Below are 21,092 nucleotides of genomic sequence, written 5' to 3'. Positions count from 1 at the left end.
GAACTCTCCTGGGGTACCCTCACACATATTATTCCCTCATTTAGTGGATATTTTCACAAAAAAGTGACATTTTCAAAAATCCAGAAAATTGGCTAAAAACGACTAAATATCAAGGACTCATTGGGCGAATCGCTCTGGAACTGAAATCGGTACGCTCACTGACATTTCCCCTATCTGAAAGTTGGATAAAAGCCGGAAAAATGACTAAGTCCAAAAAAAAAAATTTTTCAACTTTTTTCAATTTTACCCCCGTGGGATATATATTCTACCCACACACATTTGGAACTCTCCTGGGGTACCCTCACACATATTATTCCCTCATTTAGTGGATATTTTCACAAAAAAGTGACATTTTCAAAAATCCAGAAAATTGGCTGAAAACGACTAAATATCAAGGACTCATTGGGCGAATCGCTCTGGAACTGAAATCGGAACGCTCACTGACATTTCCCCTATCTGAAAGTCTGATAAACGGCGGAAAAATGACTAAGTCCAAGAAAAAAAATTTTCAACTTTCTTCAATTTTACCCCCGTGGGATATATATTCTACCCACACACATTTGGAACTCTCCTGGGGTACCCTCACACATATTATTCCCTCATTTAGTGGATATTTTCACAAAAAAGTGACATTTTCAAAAATCTAGAAAATTGGCTGAAAACGACTAAATATCAAGGACTCATTGGGCGAATCGCTCTGGAACTGAAATCGGAACGCTCACTGACATTTCCCCTATCTGAAAGTCTGAGAAACGCCGGAAAAATGAATAAGTCCAAAAAAAAATTTTTTAAACTTTTTTCAATTTTACCCCCTTGGGATATATATTCTACCCACACACATTTGGAACTCTCCTGGGGTACCCTCACACATATTATTCCCTCATTTAGTGGATATTTTCACAAAAAAGTGACATTTTCAAAAATCCAGAAAATTGGCTGAAAACGACTAAATATCAAGGACTCATTGGGCGAATCGCTCTGGAACTGAAATCGGAACGCTCACTGACATTTCCCCTATCTGAAAGTTGGATAAAAGCCGGAAAAATGACTAAGTCCAAGAAAAAAAATTTTCAACTTTTTTCAATTTTACCCCCGTGGGATATATATTCTACCCACACACATTTGGAACTCTCCTGGGGTACCCTCACACATATTATTCCCTCATTTAGTGGATATTTTCACAAAAAAGTGACATTTTCAAAAATCTAGAAAATTGGCTGAAAACGACTAAATATCAAGGACTCATTGGGCGAATCGCTCTGGAACTGAAATCGGAACGCTCACTGACATTTCCCCTATCTGAAAGTCTGATGAACGCCGGAAAAATGACTAAGTCCAAGAAAAAAAATTTTCAACTTTTTTCAATTTTACCCCCGTGGGATATATATTCTACCCACACACATTTGGAACTCTCCTGGGGTACCCTCACACATATTATTCCCTCATTTAGTGGATATTTTCCCAAAAAAGTGAAATTTTCAAAAATCCCGAAAATTGGCTGAAAACGACTAAATATCAAGGACTCATTGGGCGAATCGCTCTGGAACTGAAATCGGAACGCTCACTGACATTTCCCCTATCTGAAAGTCTGAGAAACGCCGGAAAAATGAATAAGTCCAAAAAAAAATTTTTTAAACTTTTTTCAATTTTACCCCCTTGGGATATATATTCTACCCACACACATTTGGAACTCTCCTGGGGTACCCTCACACATATTATTCCCTCATTTAGTGGATATTTTCACAAAAAAGTGACATTTTCAAAAATCCAGAAAATTGGCTGAAAACGACTAAATATCAAGGACTCATTGGGCGAATCGCTCTGGAACTGAAATCGGAACGCTCACTGACATTTCCCCTATCTGAAAGTCTGATGAACGCCGGAAAAATGACTAAGTCCAAGAAAATTTTTTTTCCAATTTTTTCAATTTTACCCCCGTGGGATATATGTTCTACCCACACACATTTGGAACTCTCCTGGGGTACCCTCACACATATTATTCCCTCATTTAGTGGATATTTTCACAAAAAAGTGAAATTTTCAAAAATCCAGAAAATTGGCTGAAAACGACTAAATATCAAGGACTCATTGGGCGAATCGCTCTGGAACTGAAATCGGAACGCTCACTGACATTTCCCCTATCTGAAAGTCTGAGAAACGCCGGAAAAATGACTAAGTCCAAAAAAAAATTTTTTAAACTTTTTTCAATTTTACCCCCGTGGGATATATATTCTACCCACACACATTTGGAACTCTCCTGGGGTACCCTCACACATATTATTCCCTCATTTAGTGGATATTTTCACAAAAAAGTGACATTTTCAAAAATCCAGAAAATTGGCTAAAAACGACTAAATATCAAGGACTCATTGGGCGAATCGCTCTGGAACTGAAATCGGTACGCTCACTGACATTTCCCCTATCTGAAAGTTGGATAAAAGCCGGAAAAATGACTAAGTCCAAAAAAAAAAATTTTTCAACTTTTTTCAATTTTACCCCCGTGGGATATATATTCTACCCACACACATTTGGAACTCTCCTGGGGTACCCTCACACATATTATTCCCTCATTTAGTGGATATTTTCACAAAAAAGTGACATTTTCAAAAATCCAGAAAATTGGCTGAAAACGACTAAATATCAAGGACTCATTGGGCGAATCGCTCTGGAACTGAAATCGGAACGCTCACTGACATTTCCCCTATCTGAAAGTCTGATAAACGGCGGAAAAATGACTAAGTCCAAGAAAAAAAATTTTCAACTTTCTTCAATTTTACCCCCGTGGGATATATATTCTACCCACACACATTTGGAACTCTCCTGGGGTACCCTCACACATATTATTCCCTCATTTAGTGGATATTTTCACAAAAAAGTGACATTTTCAAAAATCTAGAAAATTGGCTGAAAACGACTAAATATCAAGGACTCATTGGGCGAATCGCTCTGGAACTGAAATCGGAACGCTCACTGACATTTCCCCTATCTGAAAGTCTGATGAACGCCGGAAAAATGACTAAGTCCAAGAAAAAATTTTTTCAACTTTTTTCAATTTTACCCCCGTGGGATATATATTCTACCCACACACATTTGGAACTCTCCTGGGGTACCCTCACACATATTATTCCCTCATTTAGTGGATATTTTCACAAAAAAGTGAAATTTTCAAAAATCCCGAAAATTGGCTGAAACCGACTAAATATCAAGGACTCATTGGGCGAATCGCTCTGGAACTGAAATCGGAACGCTCACTGACATTTCCCCTATCTGAAAGTCTGAGAAACGCCGGAAAAATGAATAAGTCCAAAAAAAAATTTTTTAAACTTTTTTCAATTTTACCCCCTTGGGATATATATTCTACCCACACACATTTGGAACTCTCCTGGGGTACCCTCACACATATTATTCCCTCATTTAGTGGATATTTTCACAAAAAAGTGACATTTTCAAAAATCCAGAAAATTGGCTGAAAACGACTAAATATCAAGGACTCATTGGGCGAATCGCTCTGGAACTGAAATCGGAACGCTCACTGACATTTCCCCTATCTGAAAGTCTGATAAACGCCGGAAAAATGACTAAGTCCAAGAAAAAAATTTTTCAACTTTTTTCAATTTTACCCCCGTGGGATATATATTCTACCCACACACATTTGGAACTCTCCTGGGGTACCCTCACACATATTATTCCCTCATTTAGTGGATACATTCACAAAAAAGTGACATTTTCAAAAATCCAGAAAATTGGCTGAAAACGACTAAATATCAAGGACTCATTGGGCGAATCGCTCTGGAACTGAAATCGGAACGCTCACTGACATTTCCCCTATCTGAAAGTCTGATAAACGCCGGAAAAATGACTAAGTCCAAAAAAAAAAATTTTAAACTTTTTTCAATTTTACCCCCGTGGGATATATATTCTACCCACACACATTTAGAACTCTCCTGGGGTACCCTCACACATATTATTCCCTCATTTAGTGGATATTTTCACAAAAAAGTGACATTTTCAAAAATCCAGAAAATTGGCTGAAAACGACTAAATATCAAGGATTCATTGGGCGAATCGCTCTGGAACTGAAATCGGAACGCTCACTGACATTTCCCCTATCTGAAAGTCTGATGAACGCCGGAAAAATGACTAAGTCTAAGAAAATTTTTTTTCCAATTTTTTCAATTTTACCCCCGTGGGATATATATTCTACCCACACACATTTAGAACTCTCCTGGGGTACCCTCACACATATTATTCCCTCATTTAGTGGATATTTTCACAAAAAAGTGAAATTTTCAAAAATCCAGAAAATTGGCTGAAAACGACTAAATATCAAGGACTCATTGGGCGAATCGCTCTGGAACTGAAATCGGAACGCTCACTGACATTTCCCCTATCTGAAAGTCTGAGAAACGCCGGAAAAATGACTAAGTCCAAAAAAAAATTTTTTAAACTTTTTTCAATTTTACCCCCGTGGGATATATATTCTACCCACACACATTTGGAACTCTCCTGGGGTACCCTCACACATATTATTCCCTCATTTAGTGGATATTTTCACAAAAAAGTGACATTTTCAAAAATCCAGAAAATTGGCTGAAAACGACTAAATATCAAGGACTCATTGGGCGAATCGCTCTGGAACTGAAATCGGAACGCTCACTGACATTTCCCCTATCTGAAAGTCTGATAAACGGCGGAAAAATGACTAAGTCCAAGAAAAAAAATTTTCAACTTTCTTCAATTTTACCCCCGTGGGATATATATTCTACCCACACACATTTGGAACTCTCCTGGGGTACCCTCACACATATTATTCCCTCATTTAGTGGATATTTTCACAAAAAAGTGACATTTTCAAAAATCTAGAAAATTGGCTGAAAACGACTAAATATCAAGGACTCATTGGGCGAATCGCTCTGGAACTGAAATCGGAACGCTCACTGACATTTCCCCTATCTGAAAGTCTGATGAACGCCGGAAAAATGACTAAGTCCAAGAAAAAAATTTTTCAACTTTTTTCAATTTTACCCCCGTGGGATGTATATTCTACCCACACACATTTGGAACTCTCCTGGGGTACCCTCACACATATTATTCCCTCATATAGTGGATATTTTCACAAAAAAGTGACATTTTCAAAAATCCAGAAAATTGGCTGAAAACGACTAAATATCAAGGACTCATTGGGCGAATCGCTCTGGAACTGAAATCGGAACGCTCACTGACATTTCCCCTATCTGAAAGTCTGAGAAACGCCGGAAAAATGACTAAGTCCAAAAAAAAATTTTTTAAACTTTTTTAAATTTTACCCCCGTGGGATATATATTCTACCCACACACATTTGGAACTCTCCTGGGGTACCCTCACACATATTATTCCCTCATTTAGTGGATATTTTCAGAAAAAAGTGACATTTTCAAAAATCCAGAAAATTGGCTGAAAACGACTAAATATCAAGGACTCATTGGGCGAATCGCTCTGGAACTGAAATCGGAACGCTCACTTACATTTCCCCTATCTGAAAGTCTGAGAAACGCCGGAAAAATGACTAAGTCCAAAAAAAAAATTTTTAAACTTTTTTCAATTTTACCCCCGTGGGATATATATTCTACCCACACACATTTGGAACTCTCCTGGGGTACCCTCACACATATTATTCCCTCATTTAGTGGATATTTTCACAAAAAAGTGACATTTTCAAAAATCCAGAAAATTGGCTGAAAACGAATAAATATCAAGGACTCATTGGGCGAATCGCTCTGGAACTGAAATCGGAACGCTCACTGACATTTCCCCTATCTGAAAGTCTGATGAACGCCGGAAAAATGACTAAGTCCAAGAAAAAAATTTTTCAACTTTTTTTCAATTTTACCCCCGTGGGATATATATTCTACCCACACACATTTAGAACTCTCCTGGGGTACCCTCACACATATTATTCCCTCATTTAGTGGATATTTTCACAAAAAAGTGACATTTTCAAAAATCCAGACAATTGGCTGAAAACGAATAAATATCAAGGACTCATTGGGCGAATCCCTCTGGAACTGAAATCGGAACGCACACTGACATTTCCCCTATCTGAAAGTCTGAGAAACGCCGGAAAAATGACTAAGTCCCCAAAAAAATTTTTTAAACTTTTTTCAATTTTACCCCCGTGGGATATATATTCTACCCACACACATTTAGAACTCTCCTGGGGTACCCTCACACATATTATTCCCTCATTTAGTGGATATTTTCACAAAAAAGTGACATTTTCAAAAATCCAGAAAATTGGCTGAAAACGACTAAATATCAAGGACTCATTGGGCGAATCGCTCTGGAACTGAAATCGGAACGCTCACTGACATTTCCCCTATCTGAAAGTCTGATGAACGCCGGAAAAATGACTAAGTCCAAAAAAAAAATTTTTCAACTTTTTTCAATTTTACCCCCGTGGGATATATGTTCTACCCACACACATTTGGAACTCTCCTGGGGTACCCTCACACATATTATTCCCTCATTTAGTGGATATTTTCACAAAAAAGTGACATTTTCAAAAATCCAGAAAATTGGCTGAAAACGACTAAATATCAAGGACTCATTGGGCGAATCGCTCTGGAACTGAAATCGGAACACTCACTGACATTTCCCTATCTGAAAGTCTGATGAACGCCGGAAAAATGACTAAGTCCAAGAAAAAAATTTTTCAACTTTTTTCAATTTTACCCCCGTGGGATATATATTCTACCCACACACATTTGGAACTCTCCTGGGGTACCCTCACACATATTATTCCCTCATTTAGTGGATATTTTCACAAAAAAGTGAAATTTTCAAAAATCCAGAAAATTGGCTGAAAACGACTAAATATCAAGGACTCATTGGGCGAATCGCTCTGAAACTGAAATCGGAACGCTCACTGACATTTCCCCTATCTGAAAGTCTGAGAAACGCCGGAAAAATGACTAAGTCCAAAAAAAATTTTTTAAACTTTTTTCAATTTTACCCCCGTGGGATATATATTCTACCCACACACATTTGGAACTCTCCTGGGGTACCCTCACACATATTATTCCCCCATTTAGTGGATATTTTCACAAAAAAGTGACATTTTCAAAAATCCAGAAAATTGGCTGAAAACGACTAAATATCAAGGACTCATTGGGCGAATCGCTCTGGAACTGAAATCGGAACGCTCACTGACATTTCCCCTATCTGAAAGTCTGAGAAACGCCGGAAAAATGACTAAGTCCAAAAAAAAATTTTTTAAACTTTTTTAAATTTTACCCCCGTGGGATATATATTCTACCCACACACATTTGGAACTCTCCTGGGGTACCCTCACACATATTATTCCCTCATTTAGTGGATATTTTCAGAAAAAAGTGACATTTTCAAAAATCCAGAAAATTGGCTGAAAACGACTAAATATCAAGGACTCATTGGGCGAATCGCTCTGGAACTGAAATCGGAACGCTCACTTACATTTCCCCTATCTGAAAGTCTGAGAAACGCCGGAAAAATGACTAAGTCCAAAAAAAAAATTTTTAAACTTTTTTCAATTTTACCCCCGTGGGATATATATTCTACCCACACACATTTGGAACTCTCCTGGGGTACCCTCACACATATTATTCCCTCATTTAGTGGATATTTTCACAAAAAAGTGACATTTTCAAAAATCCAGAAAATTGGCTGAAAACGAATAAATATCAAGGACTCATTGGGCGAATCGCTCTGGAACTGAAATCGGAACGCTCACTGACATTTCCCCTATCTGAAAGTCTGATGAACGCCGGAAAAATGACTAAGTCCAAGAAAAAAATTTTTCAACTTTTTTCAATTTTACCCCCGTGGGATATATATTCTACCCACACACATTTAGAACTCTCCTGGGGTACCCTCACACATATTATTCCCTCATTTAGTGGATATTTTCACAAAAAAGTGACATTTTCAAAAATCCAGAAAATTGGCTGAAAACGAATAAATATCAAGGACTCATTGGGCGAATCCCTCTGGAACTGAAATCGGAACGCACACTGACATTTCCCCTATCTGAAAGTCTGAGAAACGCCGGAAAAATGACTAAGTCCCCAAAAAAATTTTTTAAACTTTTTTCAATTTTACCCCCGTGGGATATATATTCTACCCACACACATTTAGAACTCTCCTGGGGTACCCTCACACATATTATTCCCTCATTTAGTGGATATTTTCACAAAAAAGTGACATTTTCAAAAATCCAGAAAATTGGCTGAAAACGACTAAATATCAAGGACTCATTGGCGAATCGCTCTGGAACTGAAATCGGAACGCTCACTGACATTTCCCCTATCTGAAAGTCTGATGAACGCCGGAAAAATGACTAAGTCCAAGAAAAAAAATTTTCAACTTTTTTCAATTTTACCCCCGTGGGATATATATTCTACCCACACACATTTGGAACTCTCCTGGGGTACCCTCACACATATTATTCCCTCATTTAGTGGATATTTTCACAAAAAAGTGACATTTTCAAAAATCCAGAAAATTGGCTGAAAACGAATAAATATCAAGGACTCATTGGGCGAATCGCTCTGGAACTGAAATCGGAACGCTCACTGACATTTCCCCTATCTGAAAGTCTGATAAACGGCGGAAAAATGACTAAGTCCAAGAAAAAAAATTTTCAACTTTTTTCAATTTTACCCCCGTGGGATATATATTCTACCCACACACATTTTTGAACTCTCCTGGGGTACCCTCACACATATTATTCCCTCATTTAGTGGATATTTTCACAAAAAAGTGAAATTTTCAAAAATCCAGAAAATTGGCTGAAAACGAATAAATATCAAGGACTCATTGGGCGAATCGCTCTGGAACTGAAATCGGAACGCTCACTGACATTTCCCCTATCTGAAAGTCTGAGAAACGCCGGAAAAATGACTAAGTCCAAAAAAAAAATTTTTCAACTTTTTTCAATTTTACCCCCGTGGGATATATGTTCTACCCACACACATTTGGAACTCTCCTGGGGTACCCTCACACATATTATTCCCTCATTTAGTGGATATTTTCACAAAAAAGTGACATTTTCAAAAATCCAGAAAATTGGCTGAAAACGACTAAATATCAAGGACTCATTGGGCGAATCGCTCTGGAACTGAAATCGGAACACTCACTGACATTTCCCTATCTGAAAGTCTGATGAACGCCGGAAAAATGACTAAGTCCAAGAAAAAAATTTTTCAACTTTTTTCAATTTTACCCCCGTGGGATATATATTCTACCCACACACATTTGGAACTCTCCTGGGGTACCCTCACACATATTATTCCCTCATTTAGTGGATATTTTCACAAAAAAGTGAAATTTTCAAAAATCCAGAAAATTGGCTGAAAACGACTAAATATCAAGGACTCATTGGGCGAATCGCTCTGAAACTGAAATCGGAACGCTCACTGACATTTCCCCTATCTGAAAGTCTGAGAAACGCCGGAAAAATGACTAAGTCAAAAAAAATTTTTTTTAACTTTTTTCAATTTTACCCCCGTGGGATATATATTCTACCCACACACATTTGGAACTCTCCTGGGGTACCCTCACACATATTATTCCCCCATTTAGTGGATATTTTCACAAAAAAGTGACATTTTCAAAAATCCAGAAAATTGGCTGAAAACGACTAAATATCAAGGACTCATTGGGCGAATCGCTCTGGAACTGAAATCGGTACGCTCACTGACATTTCCCCTATCTGAAAGTTTGATAAAAGCCGGAAAAATGACTAAGTCCAAAAAAAAAAATTTTACAACTTTTATCAATTTTACCCCCGTGGGATATATATTCTACCCACACACATTTGGAACTCTCCTGGGGTACCCTCACACATATTATTCCCTCATGTAGTGGATATTTTCACAAAAAAGTGACATTTTCAAAAATCCAGCAAATTGGCTGAAAACGACTAAATATCAAGGACTCATTGGGCGAATCGCTCTGGAACTGAAATCGGAACGCTCACTGACATTTCCCCTATCTGAAAGTCGATGAACGCCGGAAAAATGACTAAGCCCAAGAAAAAAATTTTTCAGCTTTTTTCAATTTTACCCCCGTGGGATATATATTCTACCCACACACATTTGGAACTCTCCTGGGGTACCCTCACACATATTATTCCCTCATTTAGTGGATATTTTCACAAAAAAGTGACATTTTCAAAAATCCAGAAAATTGGCTGAAAACGACTAAATATCAAGGACTCATTGGGCGAATCGCTCTGGAACTGAAATCGGAACGCTCACTGACATTTCCCTATCTGAAAGTCTGATGAACGCCGGAAAAATGACTAAGTCCAAGAAAAAAATTTTTCAACTTTTTTCAATTTTACCCCCGTGGGATATATATTCTACCCACACACATTTGGAACTCTCCTGGGGTACCCTCACACATATTATTCCCTCATTTAGTGGATATTTTCACAAAAAAGTGAAATTTTCAAAAATCCAGAAAATTGGCTGAAAACAACTAAATATCAAGGACTCATTGGGCGAATCGCTCTGGAACTGAAATCGGAACGCTCACTGACATTTCCCCTATCTGAAAGTCTGAGAAACGCTGGAAAAATGACTAAGTCCAAAAAAAATTTTTTAAACTTTTTTCAATTTTACCCCCGTGGGATATATATTCTACCCACACACATTTGGAACTCTCCTGGGGTACCCTCACACATATTATTCCCTCATTTAGTGGATATTTTCACAAAAAAGTGACATTTTCAAAAATCCAGAAAATTGGCTGAAAACGACTAAAGATCAAGGTCTCATTGGGCGAATCGCTCTGGAACTGAAATCGGTACGCTCACTGACATTTCCCCTATCTGAAAGTTTGATAAAAGCCGGAAAAATGACTAAGTCCAAAAAAAAAAATTTTACAACTTTTATCAATTTTACCCCCGTGGGATATATATTCTACCCACACACATTTGGAACTCTCCTGGGGTACCCTCACACATATTATTCCCTCATTTAGTGGATATTTTCACAAAAAAGTGAAATTTTCAAAAATCCAGAAAATTGGCTGAAAACGACTAAATATCAAGGACTCATTGGGCGAATCGCTCTGAAACTGAAATCGGAACGCTCACTGACATTTCCCCTATCTGAAAGTCTGAGAAACGCCGGAAAAATGACTAAGTCCAAAAAAAATTTTTTAAACTTTTTTCAATTTTACCCCCGTGGGATATATATTCTACCCACACACATTTGGAACTCTCCTGGGGTACCCTCACACATATTATTCCCTCATTTAGTGGATATTTTCACAAAAAAGTGACATTTTCAAAAATCCAGAAAATTGGCTGAAAACGACTAAATATCAAGGACTCATAGGGCGAATCGCTCTGGAACTGAAATCGGTACGCTCACTGACATTTCCCCTATCTGAAAGTTTGATAAAAGCCGGAAAAATGACTAAGTCCAAAAAAAAAAATTTTACAACTTTTATCAATTTTACCCCCGTGGGATATATATTCTACCCACACACATTTGGAACTCTCCTGGGGTACCCTCACACATATTATTCCCTCATTTAGTGGATATTTTCACAAAAAAGTGACATTTTCAAAAATCCAGCAAATTGGCTGAAAACGACTAAATATCAAGGACTCATTGGGCGAATCGCTCTGGAACTGAAATCGGAACGCTCACTGACATTTCCCCTATCTGAAAGTCTGAGAAACGCTGGAAAAATGACTAAGTCCAAAAAAAATTTTTTAAACTTTTTTCAATTTTACCCCCGTGGGATATATATTCTACCCACACACATTTGGAACTCTCCTGGGGTACCCTCACACATATTATTCCCTCATTTAGTGGATATTTTCACAAAAAAGTGACATTTTCAAAAATCCAGAAAATTGGCTGAAAACGACTAAAGATCAAGGTCTCATTGGGCGAATCGCTCTGGAACTGAAATCGGTACGCTCACTGACATTTCCCCTATCTGAAAGTTTGATAAAAGCCGGAAAAATGACTAAGTCCAAAAAAAAAAATTTTACAACTTTTATCAATTTTACCCCCGTGGGATATATATTCTACCCACACACATTTGGAACTCTCCTGGGGTACCCTCACACATATTATTCCCTCATTTAGTGGATATTTTCACAAAAAAGTGAAATTTTCAAAAATCCAGAAAATTGGCTGAAAACGACTAAATATCAAGGACTCATTGGGCGAATCGCTCTGAAACTGAAATCGGAACGCTCACTGACATTTCCCCTATCTGAAAGTCTGAGAAACGCCGGAAAAATGACTAAGTCCAAAAAAAATTTTTTAAACTTTTTTCAATTTTACCCCCGTGGGATATATATTCTACCCACACACATTTGGAACTCTCCTGGGGTACCCTCACACATATTATTCCCTCATTTAGTGGATATTTTCACAAAAAAGTGACATTTTCAAAAATCCAGAAAATTGGCTGAAAACGACTAAATATCAAGGACTCATAGGGCGAATCGCTCTGGAACTGAAATCGGTACGCTCACTGACATTTCCCCTATCTGAAAGTTTGATAAAAGCCGGAAAAATGACTAAGTCCAAAAAAAAAAATTTTACAACTTTTATCAATTTTACCCCCGTGGGATATATATTCTACCCACACACATTTGGAACTCTCCTGGGGTACCCTCACACATATTATTCCCTCATTTAGTGGATATTTTCACAAAAAAGTGACATTTTCAAAAATCCAGCAAATTGGCTGAAAACGACTAAATATCAAGGACTCATTGGGCGAATCGCTCTGGAACTGAAATCGGAACGCTCACTGACATTTCCCCTATCTGAAAGTCGATGAACGCCGGAAAAATGACTAAGCCCAAGAAAAAAATTTTTCAGCTTTTTTCAATTTTACCCCCGTGGGATATATATTCTACCCACACACATTTGGAACTCTCCTGGGGTACCCTCACACATATTATTCCCTCATTTAGTGGATATTTTCACAAAAAAGTGACATTTTCAAAAATCCAGAAAATTGGCTGAAAACGACTAAATATCAAGGACTCATTGGGCGAATCGCTCTGGAACTGAAATCGGAACGCTCACTGACATTTCCCTATCTGAAAGTCTGATGAACGCCGGAAAAATGACTAAGTCCAAAAAAAATTTTTTAAACTTTTTTCAATTTTACCCCCGTGGGATATATATTCTACCCACACACATTTGGAACTTTCCTGGGGTACCCTCACACATATTATTCCCTCATTTAGTGGATATTTTCACAAAAAAGTGACATTTTCAAAAATCCAGAAAATTGGCTGAAAACGACTAAAGATCAAGGACTCATTGGGCGAATCGCTCTGGAACTGAAATCGGTACGCTCACTGACATTTCCCCTATCTGAAAGTTTGATAAAAGCCGGAAAAATGACTAAGTCCAAAAAAAAAAATTTTACAACTTTTATCAATTTTACCCCCGTGGGATATATATTCTACCCACACACATTTGGAACTCTCCTGGGGTACCCTCACACATATTATTCCCTCATTTAGTGGATATTTTCACAAAAAAGTGACATTTTCAAAAATCCAGAAAATTGGCTGAAAACGACTAAATATCAAGGACTCATTGGGCGAATCGCTCTGGAACTGAAATCGGAACGCTCACTGACATTTCCCTATCAGAAAGTCTGATGAACGCCGGAAAAATGACTAAGTCCAAGAAAAAATTTTTTCAACTTTTTTCAATTTTACCCCCGTGGGATATATATTCTACCCACACACATTTGGAACTCTCCTGGGGTACCCTCACACATATTATTCCCTCATTTAGTGGATATTTTCACAAAAAAGTGAAATTTTCAAAAATCCAGAAAATTGGCTGAAAACGACTAAATATCAAGGACTCATTGGGCGAATCGCTCTGAAACTGAAATCGGAACGCTCACTGACATTTCCCCTATCTGAAAGTCTGAGAAACGCCGGAAAAATGACTAAGTCCAAAAAAATTTTTTAAACTTTTTTCAATTTTACCCCCGTGGGATATATATTCTACCCACACACATTTGGAACTCTCTTGGGGTACCCTCACACATATTATTCCCTCATTTAGTGGATATTTTCACAAAAAAGTGACATTTTCAAAAATCCAGAAAATTGGCTGAAAAAGACTAAATATCAAGGACTCATTGGGCGAATCGCTCTGGAACTGAAATCGGTACGCTCACTGACATTTCCCCTATCTGAAAGTTTGATAAAAGCCGGAAAAATGACTAAGTCCAAAAAAAAAAAATTTTACAACTTTTATCAATTTTACCCCCGTGGGATATATATTCTACCCACACACATTTGGAACTCTCCTGGGGTACCCTCACACATATTATTCCCTCATTTAATGGATATTTTCACAAAAAAGTGACATTTTCAAAAATCCAGAAAATTGGCTGAAAACGACTAAATATCAAGGACTCATTGGGCGAATCGCTCTGAAACTGAAATCGGAACGCTCACTGACATTTCCCCTATCTGAAAGTCTGAGAAACACCGGAAAAATGACTAAGTCCAAAAAAAATTTTTTAAACTTTTTTCAATTTTACCCCCGTGGGATATATATTCTACCCACACACATTTGGAACTCTCCTGGGGTACCCTCACACATATTATTCCCTCATTTAGTGGATATTTTCACAAAAAAGTGACATTTTCAAAAATCCAGAAAATTGGCTGAAAACGACTAAATATCAAGGACTCATTGGGCGAATCGCTCTGGAACTGAAATCGGTACGCTCACTGACATTTCCCCTATCTGAAAGTTTGATAAAAGCCGGAAAAATGACTAAGTCCAAAAAAAAAAATTTTACAACTTTTATCAATTTTACCCCCGTGGGATATATATTCTACCCACACACATTTGGAACTCTCCTGGGGTACCCTCACACATATTATTCCCTCATTTAGTGGATATTTTCACAAAAAAGTGACATTTTCAAAAATCCAGCAAATTGGCTGAAAACGACTAAATATCAAGGACTCATTGGGCGAATCGCTCTGGAACTGAAATCGGAACGCTCACTGACATTTCCCCTATCTGAAAGTCGATGAACGCCGGAAAAATGACTAAGCCCAAGAAAAAAAATTTTCAGCTTTTTTCAATTTTACCCCCGTGGGATATATATTCTACCCACACACATTTGGAACTCTCCTGGGGTACCCTCACACATATTATTCCCTCATTTAGTGGATATTTTCACAAAAAAGTGACATTTTCAAAAATCCAGAAAATTGGCTGAAAACGACTAAATATCAAGGACTCATTGGGCGAATCGCTCTGGAACTGAAATCAGAACGCTCACTGACATTTCCCCTATCTGAAAGTCGATGAACGCCGGAAAAATGACTAAGCCCAAGAAAAAAATTTTTCAGCTTTTTTCAATTTTACCCCCGTGGGATATATATTCTACCCACACACATTTGGAACTCTCCTGGGGTACCCTCACACATATTATTCCCTCATTTAGTGGATATTTTCACAAAAAAGTGACATTTTCAAAAATCCAGAAAATTGGCTGAAAACGACTAAATATCAAGGACTCATTGGGCGAATCGCTCTGGAACTGAAATCGGAACGCTCACTGACATTTCCCTATCTGAAAGTCTGATGAACGCCGGAAAAATGACTAAGTCCAAGAAAAAATTTTTTCAACTTTTTTCAATTTTACCCCCGTGGGATATATATTCTACCCACACACATTTGGAACTCTCCTGGGGTACCCTCACACATATTATTCCCTCATTTAGTGGATATTTTCACAAAAAAGTGAAATTTTCAAAAATCCAGAAAATTGGCTGAAAACGACTAAATATCAAGGACTCATTGGGCGAATCGCTCTGGAACTGAAATCGGAACGCTCACTGACATTTCCCCTATCTGAAAGTCTGAGAAACGCCGGAAAAATGACTAAGTCCAAAAAAAATTTTTTAAACTTTTTTCAATTTTACCCCCGTGGGATATATATTCTACCCACACACATTTGGAACTCTCCTGGGGTACCCTCACACATATTATTCCCTCATTTAGTGGATATTTTCACAAAAAAGTGACATTTTCAAAAATCCAGAAAATTGGCTGAAAACGACTAAAGATCAAGGACTCATTGGGCGAATCGCTCTGGAACTGAAATCGGTACGCTCACTGACATTTCCCCTATCTGAAAGTTTGATAAAAGCCGGAAAAATGACTAAGTCCAAAAAAAAAAATTTTACAACTTTTATCAATTTTACCCCCGTGGGATATATATTCTACCCACACACATTTGGAACTCTCCTGGGGTACCCTCACACATATTATTCCCTCATTTAGTGGATATTTTCACAAAAAAGTGACATTTTCAAAAATCCAGCAAATTGGCTGAAAACGACTAAATATCAAGGACTCATTGGGCGAATTGCTCTGGAACTGAAATCGGAACGCTCACTGACATTTCCCCTATCTGAAAGTCGATGAACGCCGGAAAAATGACTAAGCCCAAGAAAAAAATTTTTCAGCTTTTTTCAATTTTACCCCCGTGGGATATATATTCTACCCACACACATTTGGAACTCTCCTGGGGTACCCTCACACATATTATTCCCTCATTTAGTGGATATTTTCACAAAAAAGTGACATTTTCAAAAATCCAGAAAATTGGCTGAAAACGACTAATTATCAAGGACTCATTGGGCGAATCGCTCTGGAAATGAAATCGGAACGCTCACTGACATTTCCACTATCTGAAAGTCTGATAAACGCCGGAAAAATGACTAAGTCCAAAAAAAAAATTTTTAAACTTTTTTCAATTTTACCCCCGTGGGATATATATTCTACCCACACACATTTGGAACTCTCCTGGGGCACCTTCACACATATTATTCCCTCATTTAGTGGATATTTTCACAAAAAAGTGAAATTTTCAAAAATCCAGAAAATTGGCTGAAAACGACTAAATATCAAGGACTCATTGGGCGAATCGCTCTGGAACTAAAATCGGAACGCTCACTTACATTTCCCCTATCTGAAAGTCTGGGAAACACCGGAAAAATGACTAAGTCCAAAAAAAAATTTTTTAAACTTTTTTCAATTTTACCCCCGTGGGATATATATTCTACCCACACACATTTGGAACTCTCCTGGGGTACCCTCACACATATTATTCCCTCATTTAGTGGATATTTTCACAAAAAAGTGACATTTTCAAAAATCCAGAAAATTGGCTGAAAACGACTAAATATCAAGGACTCATTGGGCGAATCGCTCTGGAACTGAAATCGGAACGCTCACTGACATTTCCCCTATCTGAAAGTCTGATGAACGCCGGAAAAATGAGTAAGCCCAAGAAAAAAATTTTTCAACTTTTTTCAATTTTACCCCCGTGGGATATATATTCTACCCACACACATTTGGAACTCTCCTGGGGTACCCTCACACATATTATTCCCTCATTTAGTGGATATTTTCACAAAAAAGTGACATTTTCAAAAATCCAGAAAATTGGCTGAAAACGACTAAATATCAAGGTCTCATTGGGCGAATCGCTCTGGAACTGAAATCGGAACGCTCACTGACATTTCCCTATCTGAAAGTCTGATGAACGCCGGAAAAATGACTAAGTCAAAGAAAAAAATTTTTCAACTTTTTTCAATTTTACCCCCGTGGGATATATATTCTACCCACACACATTTGGAACTCTCCTGGGGTACCCTCACACATATTATTCCCTCATTTAGTGGATATTTTCACAAAAAAGTGACATTTTCAAAAATCCAGAAAATTGGCTGAAAACGACTAAATATCAAGGACTCATTGGGCGAATCGCTCTGGAACTGAAATCGGAACGCTCACTGACATTTCCCCTATCTGAAAGTCTGATAAACGGCGGAAAAATGACTAAGTCCAAGAAAAAAATTCTTCAACTTTTTTCAATTTTACCCCCGTGGGATATATATTCTACCCACACACATTTGGAACTCTCCTGGGGTACCCTCACACATATTATTCCCTCATTTAGTGGATATTTTCACAAAAAAGTGAAATTTTCAAAAATCCAGAAAATTGGCTGAAAACGACTAAATATCAAGGACTCATTGGGCGAATCGCTCTGGAACTGAAATCGGAACGCTCACTGACATTTCCCCTATCTGAAAGTCTGATGAACGCCGGAAAAATGAGTAAGCCCAAGAAAAAAATTTTTCAACTTTTTTCAATTTTACCCCCGTGGGATATATATTCTACCCACACACATTTGGAACTCTCCTGGGGTACCCTCACACATATTATTCCCTCATTTAGTGGATATTTTCACAAAAAAGTGACATTTTCAAAAATCCAGAAAATTGGCTGAAAACGACTAAATATCAAGGACTCATTGGGCGAATCGCTCTGGAACTGAAATCGGAACGCTCACTGACATTTCCCTATCTGAAAGTCTGATGAACGCCGGAAAAATGACTAAGTCAAAGAAAAAAATTTTTCAACTTTTTTCAATTTTACCCCCGTGGGATATATATTCTACCCACACACATTTGGAACTCTCCTGGGGTACCCTCACACATATTATTCCCTCATTTAGTGGATATTTTCACAAAAAAGTGACATTTTCAAAAATCCAGAAAATTGGCTGAAAACGACTAAATATCAAGGACTCATTGGGCGAATCGCTCTGGAACTGAAATCGGTACGCTCACTGACATTTCCCCTATCTGAAAGTTTGATAAAAGCCGGAAAAATGACTAAGTCCAAAAAAAAAAATTTTACAACTTTTATCAATTTTTCCCCCGTGGGATATATATTCTACCCACACACATTTGGAACTCTCCTGGGGTACCCTCACACATATTATTCCCTCATTTAGTGGATATTTTCACAAAAAAGTGACATTTTCAAAAATCCAGCAAATTGGCTGAAAACGACTAAATATCAAGGACTCATTGGGCGAATCGCTCTGGAACTGAAATCGGAACGCTCACTGACATTTCCCCTATCTGAAAGTCTGAGAAACTCCGGAAAAATGACTAAGTCCAAAAAAAAAATTTTTAAACTTTTTTCAATTTTACCCCCGTGGGATATATATTCTACCCACACACATTTGGAACTCTCCTGGGGTACCCTCACACATATTATTCCCTCATTTAGTGGATATTTTCACAAAAAAGTGAAATTTTCAAAAATCCAGAAAATTGGCTGAAAACGACTAAATATCAAGGACTCATTGGGCGAATCGCTCTGTAACTGAAATCAGAATGCTCACTGATATTTCGCCTATCTGAAAGTCTGAGAAATGCCGGAAAAATGATTAAGCCCAAAAAAAAATTTTTTTCAACTTTTTTCAATTTTACCCTCGTGGGATATATATTATACCCACACACATTTGGAACTCTCCTGGGGTACCCTCACACATATTATTCCCTCATTTAGTGGATATTTTCACAAAAAAGTGAAATTTTCAAAAATCCAGAAAATTGGCTGAAAACGACTAAATATCAAGGACTCATTGGGCGAATCGCTCTGGAACTGAAATCGGAACGCTCACTGACATTTCCCCTATCTGAAAGTCTGATGAACGCCGGAAAAATGAGTAAGCCCAAGAAAAAAATTTTTCAACTTTTTTCAATTTTACCCCCGTGGGATATATATTCTACCCACACACATTTGGAACTCTCCTGGGGTACCCTCACACATATTATTCCCTCATTTAGTGGATATTTTCACAAAAAAGTGACATTTTCAAAAATCCAGAAAATTGGCTGAAAACGACTAAATATCAAGGTCTCATTGGGCGAATCGCTCTGGAACTGAAATCGGAACGCTCACTGACATTTCCCTATCTGAAAGTCTGATGAACGCCGGAAAAATGACTAAGTCAAAGAAAAAAATTTTTCAACTTTTTTCAATTTTACCCCCGTGGGATATATATTCTACCCACACACATTTGGAACTCTCCTGGGGTACCCTCACACATATTATTCCCTCATTTAGTGGATATTTTCACAAAAAAGTGACATTTTCAAAAATCCAGAAAATTGGCTGAAAACGACTAAATATCAAGGACTCATTGGGCGAATCGCTCTGGAACTGAAATCGGAACGCTCACTGACATTTCCCCTATCTGAAAGTCTGATAAACGGCGGAAAAATGACTAAGTCCAAGAAAAAAATTCTTCAACTTTTTTCAATTTTACCCCCGTGGGATATATATTCTACCCACACACATTTGGAACTCTCCTGGGGTACCCTCACACATATTATTCCCTCATTTAGTGGATATTTTCACAAAAAAGTGAAATTTTCAAAAATCCAGAAAATTGGCTGAAAACGACTAAATATCAAGGACTCATTGGGCGAATCGCTCTGGAACTGAAATCGGAACGCTCACTGACATTTCCCCTATCTGAAAGTCTGATGAACGCCGGAAAAATGAGTAAGCCCAAGAAAAAAATTTTTCAACTTTTTTCAATTTTACCCCCGTGGGATATATATTCTACCCACACACATTTGGAACTCTCCTGGGGTACCCTCACACATATTATTCCCTCATTTAGTGGATATTTTCACAAAAAAGTGACATTTTCAAAAATCCAGAAAATTGGCTGAAAACGACTAAATATCAAGGACTCATTGGGCGAATCGCTCTGGAACTGAAATCGGAACGCTCACTGACATTTCCCTATCTGAAAGTCTGATGAACGCCGGAAAAATGACTAAGTCAAAGAAAAAAATTTTTCAACTTTTTTCAATTTTACCCCCGTGGGATATATATTCTACCCACACACATTTGGAACTCTCCTGGGGTACCCTCACACATATTATTCCCTCATTTAGTGGATATTTTCACAAAAAAGTGACATTTTCAAAAATCCAGAAAATTGGCTGAAAACGACTAAATATCAAGGACTCATTGGGCGAATCGCTCTGGAACTGAAATCGGTACGCTCACTGACATTTCCCCTATCTGAAAGTTTGATAAAAGCCGGAAAAATGACTAAGTCCAAAAAAAAAAATTTTACAACTTTTATCAATTTTTCCCCCGTGGGATATATATTCTACCCACACACATTTGGAACTCTCCTGGGGTACCCTCACACAT

Source organism: Phyllobates terribilis, unplaced genomic scaffold (genome assembly GCF_046119375.1).
Source record: "Phyllobates terribilis strain yellow unplaced genomic scaffold, ASM4611937v1 Scaffold_21__1_contigs__length_20361869, whole genome shotgun sequence".
NCBI lineage: Eukaryota > Metazoa > Chordata > Amphibia > Anura > Dendrobatidae > Phyllobates > Phyllobates terribilis.
Note: the sequence above shows the minus strand (reverse complement) of the source record.